Below are 7,056 nucleotides of genomic sequence, written 5' to 3'. Positions count from 1 at the left end.
GTTGGAAGTTTCTCGTGACAAAAAAGAATCCAGGAAGAAGAAAAAAAGCTGAAAGCGAAAATGAAAAAAGGAAAAGGAAAGAATAAGAAAAGGAAGAGTTGAAACTTAGCAGATCCCGCCCGGGGCGCAGCCCGGGGCGCTTTAGGCTACACAGTAACGGGGCGCCTGAAGAGGCATCGCTATTTCTCGCGTTTCGACTCGCTGAAGCCAGCGAGCATATGGGCCGGCGCACATGCGCGGGTAAACACCTGCCTGTTTCTTGTTTCGTTTTTTTCACGTTTTTTCCTTTTCCTTTTTTTTCAATTTTGTTTATTTTTTAAAATAATATAAATACATATATTACAAGAACACTCTCCCAAACACACATTTGAATAATGTTGAATAGGGATTAAAAAATGTTGAACAAGAATTTGAAAGATATTGAACAAGTATTTAAATATGTTGAATAAGTATTAAAAGTGTTGAACATGTATTTGAAAAATGTTGAATAAGTACTAAAATTGTTAGAAGGGTATATAAAAAATGTTGACTAAGTATTTAAAAATGTTGAACGAGTATATGAGAAATGTTGAACAAGTATTTGAAAAGATTTTGAACAAAGTATGTCAGAAAATGTTGATCATGTATATAATAAATGTTGAACAATTATTTGAAAAATGTTAACTAGTATTTGAAAAATGTTGGACAAAGTATTTGAAAAAATGTTTAACAAATGTATACCAGATTGATCCCCCGCGGGAACACTTCCCTTTCTTTACCTATTTCCTTAAAAAAAATCGCAAAATGGGCCGGCCCGATAGCTGCAGATTCTCCAGCGAGGGGAACTTTGTAGCTCGCTTAAGGCGATAAATAGGCGCCGCGCGCCTGAAGCGTCTGCCTCGCCAAAATCGAACCTGAGTGCCTCCACAGCCCACGAACTCGCGGCCTCTCCTCAACACCACCGCCGCCGCAGGCCGTCGCCGTCGCCGTTGCCCCACCTCCTCGCTGAGAGCTCTACAGGTGAAGGCGACCCCTACTTGCTTCGTGCGACATTGCACTTGCGTCTTCTTTTCCTCTTACGTGATCCACTTTGGGGTTTGGGCTCCGTGCAGTGCAGGGGAATGGCGCCGGCGCCGCCCAAGATGTGGCTGTCCGTGGGGATCAACAAGGGTCCGGCGTCACCAAGCGCGAGCTCCCGCCCGCCCGTCCGGCCGCAAAGGGGTGAGTTTCATGCTTCCGGAATTTGTTCACTTCCTATGCCCACTTTGCTTACTGTTATACTGTATGTACTACATTAGGCGTGTGGAAATTGAAATGCGACTAGAAATTCAGTTCTTCAGAGAGGGTGAAAAACGCTGAAGCTAGCCAAATCCTAGAGCGCATCTGTTGATGCGCATGCCGTAACGGTGAAACTGTGTGTAGGGATCGTGCAATTATTGAAGTTATCTGTTGATGTGACTTGAGGAACATAGACATGTGACAATGTTTTCCTGGAAATTTCCACACCAATCTGTATTTTACTTTTCCAGCAAAAAACAAGAGAATGTGTCATTTAGCTGCTTCAGGCACGGCGATTTTGTTTTGCCTGCTTCTTGGTGGATGTTGTCAAAATTAGTGAGACAAGCAACAATGTGTGTGGTGGCCATATAACCTTCTCTGTTTAACCATTGTATATGCTATATATGATGTAATGCAAACTTAGAAGTTGTCAGTTTATTTACACATAATGTTCAGGTGCCAGCCTGCAAAACCGACGTCTATTTTCTATGGGTGCATAACTGTATATTCTTGCTCAAATCTGATGTTACCGTTTGAGTTTAGTCCTTCTGTGTGTGTCTGTGTGTGTGTGTGTGTGTGTGTGTGTGTGTGTGTGTGTGTGTGTGTTATCTCCAGGCCTCAGATTTCACTGTAAATTCTGTGCAGTTATTACATATGTTAGAAGTTTCAGCCTATGGTGGGAGAGTGCAATTCTGTGATAAGATTATTGAGAATGACAGCCTAGTAACATTCTACCAAGAGTGTCCATTTTGTTCAGAACTTCATCAGGGAAGTTTACAGTTTGGGCTCCGTGCAGGGAGCTGAAATGCTGCCAGCACCGCTGAAGACAGGGCTGTTCATGGGGATCAGTAAGGGGCACGTTGTCACCAAGCTCGAGCTCCCAGCCCCGCCCGTCCGATCGCAAAGGGGTGATATTCTGCTTCCGCAATCCGATCAGTTCTTATATTCAAGCTGCTTACTTCTCTACATTAGGTGTGTGGGAATTGAAACGCGGGTGGAAACTTTCTTCAGAGAGGGTGGAATAACGCTGAAGCTAGTCAAATCCTAGAGTGCATCTGTTGATGTGCATGTCGTAACAGTGAAATTGCGTGTAGGGATCATGCAATTATTGGAGTTATCTTTGATGTGACTTAATGAACATAGACATGTGGCAATGGTTTTCCTGGAAATTTCCACACCAATCTGTCTTTTAGCTTTCCTGGAAAAAACAAGAGAATGTGTCGTCTAGCTGCTGCAGGCGCGGCGATATTGCCTGCTTCTTGGTGGATGCTGTCAAAATTAATGAGACAAGCAATGATGTGTATGGTGACCATATAACCTTCTCTGTTTAACCATTGTACGCTATATGAACTAATGCATATGCAGAAGTTGTCAGTTCTTGACAATTTATTTACACACAATGTTCAGGTGCCAGCCTGCAAGACCGGCGTCTATTTTCTTTGGGTGCATGACTGTATATTCTTGCTCAAGTCTGATGTTACCGTTTGTGTTTAGTCCTTCTGTGCGTGTTATCTCCAGACCTCAGATTTCACTGTAAATTATGTGCAATATCATCTATGTTAGAAGTTTCAGTCAATAATGCTACTGCAATTCTGTGATGAGATTATTGAGAATGACAGCCTACTAACATTCTAAAATTGACACTCTTTCTCATTTCAGAAAATTACCAAGAGGGTCCATTTTGTTAGGAACTTGATCAGGGAAGTTGCTGGATTCGCGCCATAAGAAAAGCGTGTCACCGAGCTTCTGAAGGTTGGAAAAGATAAACGTGCACTCAAGGTAGCCAAGAAAGCTAGGCACACACAAGAGAGCCAAGAAGAAGTGTGAGGAGATGTCCGGTGTTCTTAGGAAGATAAGGTACGTTTCTATCTTTTGTTCCAGTAGCGGAGATGTTGCCAACCTCTAAAGACGACTTACTTTTATTTGACGGACATAAAGTTTATCATCAAAGCGTCTTGTGACTCTAACCAATCATCTAATAGTTGCTCTCAGTTGAGTACGATCCACCTTCGGCATACTCCTTTAGCAATAACATTTCTGTATAGACATCTATATCCACAAGGCTTATCTTTGAAATTAGCCATGTGCTCATCTATGTCACTATTGCCATATGCTATCTGGTGTTAGTGTAATTCATTTGTTACCTAATACTCCCTCCGTCCCAAAATTCTTGTCTTAGATTTGTCTAGATACGGATGTATCTAATACTAAAATGTGACTTGATACATCCGTATTTAGACAAATCTAAGAGAAGAATTTTGGGACGGAGGGAGTAGTTAATTTATTGTTGAACTATATTCAAGTATGTATTGTTCAGAAGCTAGAGTACACTAGATTGGTCACTTCAGTTGCAACTCATGGTTCCATAGGTATTAAGAAAGTTATTCTTGATGCTTTCAAGATCTTGTGAAAAAGTAGGCATGTGGATAGTAGTACTAAGGACCATTAGTATTGGCAATCCTATCTTTTTCATTTTCAGACTGTCCTTGTATTGCAGCTTCACCAAAATTTTGGAACAAGAAAGTGATTATTGATATAGACAGTATATATATTTCTTGATTTCAAATATCTCTGTTCCTAAATATAAGTCTTTTTAGAGATTCTGATATGGACTACATACGGAGCAAAATGAATGAATCTACACTCTAAAATACGTCTAAAATGAATGAATCTACACTCTAAAACGTCTATGTACATCTGTATGTAGTTCATATTGAAATCTCTAAAAAGACTTATATTTAGGAACGGAGGGAGTAATTTTGTTTTTGGTGGCCATTCTGCTACTTAGTTTTTTGTTGGGCCGACTTTAAGTTGCCTGACCATAAAGATATAGATGCAACTGTGGAAATAATTTACCCAAATAATAACCCAGCTATCTTCTAGAGTTTAATCCATCACTGTAAGCAAAGAATTCATGTTTCTTTCGTCTGAAATTCATAGAAATATCTGCGCAATGCCATCATTCCTGTCGCTGCTTCAGTCTGGGGACAGATAATTGACGACCATAAAGAGGTTACCTAGCCAGCTGCCGTCCACTGGTGTCATCCGTTTCACCACATATGGAGGCTTAGCTCATGTACCATGTCCACCCGCGGGATGTGTTGGTGCCTGACATCATCTCAAAGGATGACATGAGCGCATATAGTTATCGTCGCTTTCTACTAGATCTGCTTGTCCACGATAAGAGCCAGCCACTAGGATGCTTGCGACACGTTGATGGTGCTATCTTAACCATCCGGAGAGGTACCTCGTGTGTGGGGAAGGGTATGGACAAATCGAAAAGCTAAGTCTGAAAATCTGTATTGAATATCTTGATGAGAGGTTCAGGCAACTCATATCACTGAATATGTAGTGCAGAGGCTTGTTGGACATTTACTTACTCATGCCGGATGCGCTGAGGCATGACCTTGGCCAATTATACTGTCGGTCTAACAAAATTTCATCCCAAAATCGCAGAGCTGCTGGAACCGCCGAGAGGAAGAAGTGAGGCGGCTCGAATCGTTGAGAAGTGTCGAAGTAGCAAAGTATTACTGACGGACGCTTCCGGCGCACATCCTTGCAGCGTGGTTCCCTCGCATCTCGTGTCAGCGGATTTTGTGCATTTGATGATGGAATCAACCGTAAGCTTTGATTGATGTCGAGAAAAGATGTGGCCGTCGAGCAGTTTTTATCTGGTGATTTCTGCATGGTATGTGTCCCCAGGGCGGGTCGTGTTGTTGTCTCACTGGTATATGCTGATGGTCGTAACCTTGTCTCCAGATCTCAAGAATGAGAACCCAGTTGTAAGATAACCACTGAAACTCTGAAGGGGGGGATCCAGATCCAAGAAATCTGCTGAAACTGGAGAGGCGTCAGCTCTGCGTGCGTGCGCGAGCTTCTGTTTCACTGAACCTGTGCAGGTACTACGAGGGACTGAAAATGGCAACACCCTAGTCGTGTTCACCTGCTGGTGCAACACAACACAGCAGAGCAGGCACACGCATCCCCCAAATCCCGAACCCACGGCGCCCACAGCGTCCGTGCGTGCGTCGCACGACCGACGTGATATGGCGACGCCGAACGGAAATATTCCAGGCATAACGAAATGTACGCGCCGGGGTCCCCGCCCAGGCCCAGGACCAGCTAGCTAACTAGCTAGCATACACTGTGAGTGGCGGCGGGGGGGTCGGGAAACCGCCGAAATGAACCCGCCGTCGCGCAACGGCCAGGGAACGTGCGCGACACCGACCGGCCGGCCTATCCTGATGATGTGCTTACGTTTTCGGCGCGCGCCGCCGTGGTGGAAGACGGCGCGTCTCACCTCACGCCCGGCACGGTGCAACGTACGCGCGCTGTGCTATGGCCGTTGCATGGTCCGGTCCTCCGCAGCCTGCACTGCACACAGTGTCAAAACAAACCCTGCCTCCCAGCCCAACCAAGGCCGGCCGCCGTACGTATGACCTCCCCGTCCGGCCGGACCCTGCAGCGTAATTACGCGCTAGGTCTCAGTCGACTTGCCAAGTCTTAGTCATGTGCGAATATATAACATGTGAAAAAAAAGGAAAAAATATTTTTTTTCTTTCATGGATTTCAATGTAAAAGCTCACCAAATGCCCGGACGGGCTGTCCGGTTAGTGTCCGGATGCAAAAACGGCACCCAATCGGCCTCCCGGGCGCGCCGACCACGTCGAACTGACGGATAAGGCTCATGCCAATTTGGTCAAATCTGCTTCCCCTCTCCTTGCCCAAGCCGCACTCTCCTCTTCTCTGTTCGCCCTCCTCCGCAATGACGCCATCGAACTTCTGCTGGTATCCGTGCTCCGTCGCCATTCCCAACTCAGGGCTTCCACACCGGATGCTCCAGCGCACACGGTCGCCGACCAGGCTGTCATCGGACAAGGTTGTCGCCACCCGACGACGTCCCGATACATCAAACTCCCTCACATTTACACCATGTGCTCTACGCGTTTGATGAAATGTCCGAGCCGATTTTTGAATTTTTTGGTCAATGAATTTGGCGTGGAATGATGGCTAATTCATATTCAACGAGTTCATCGCGTCGTCGAATTCGGACGATGAGGAGGCCGAAATGATGATGATGATGAGCATCCAAGAGGAGTTCGAGAAGGCAGAGGAGCACGTCCTAAACTTCAAGGGTTCCATCAAGGGCCAGAGAGTGATTCCGCGTGATAGGATTGCCGGTGCATGACTTTTGTTCAAGGACTACTTCGCAACTATCCCAACATTCCATGAGACTTTCGTTCGTCGATGCTGCCGGATGAGCAGAAACTTATTCTTGCGGGTAGTGGAAGGCGTGGAGAAGGTTGATGACGACTTCAAGCTGAGTAAGGATCGTTGCGGAAAACTTTCTTTCTCTCCTCTGTAGAAATGCACTGTTGCACTCAGGATGAGGGTGAAGGGGCAGCCCACGCATGATTTCATGAAGCCCGGTGTTCAGGTCCGTCTCTTAGGACAAGAGGCAGAGATCATTGCCAACTTTTTGGAGATGCGTCGATAATTGTGAGACCAACAGGTTCATATGCAACTTCTGGATAATCTTGTGGAGCATATGTGGGTTCACACTAGAAATCAGTTAACTTTGCCTCTAGTTTGTCAATGATGCATTATGAACAATATTTATGTTTGAACTATGTTTGGATCATGTACTTTTAAGTATGAACTATTTGTATTTGTGTGCACCAAAGTTATGTTTGTCTAAAATGATCGACGTGTATGCGTTTGCATGGATTTGATGTTTTCAAAATAGGGACCATGGTTGCAAATGCCAAGATTTGATGCCGTCTAGGTACGTCCGCGGGC

General features: G+C 45.0%; 1 long non-coding RNA gene across 1 annotated transcript; it reads left to right on the top strand.

Annotated features, from left to right (window-relative positions):
• The first annotated feature begins 884 nt into the window (after positions 1–884).
• On the top strand, positions 885–3,215 carry LOC125506265 (uncharacterized). The gene is made up of 3 exons (XR_015603664.1): positions 885–999; positions 1,092–1,200; positions 2,054–3,215. It is a non-coding gene; the product is annotated as an uncharacterized LOC125506265 (long non-coding RNA).
• Positions 3,216–7,056: the final 3,841 nt, after the last annotated feature.

This window comes from Triticum urartu, chromosome 5A (genome assembly GCF_056163025.1).
Source record: "Triticum urartu cultivar PI428250 chromosome 5A, HENAU_Tu73, whole genome shotgun sequence".
Lineage (NCBI taxonomy): Eukaryota > Viridiplantae > Streptophyta > Magnoliopsida > Poales > Poaceae > Triticum > Triticum urartu.
The sequence above is the reverse complement of the archived record's forward strand: the minus strand, read 5'-3'. Positions and strand labels throughout refer to the sequence as shown.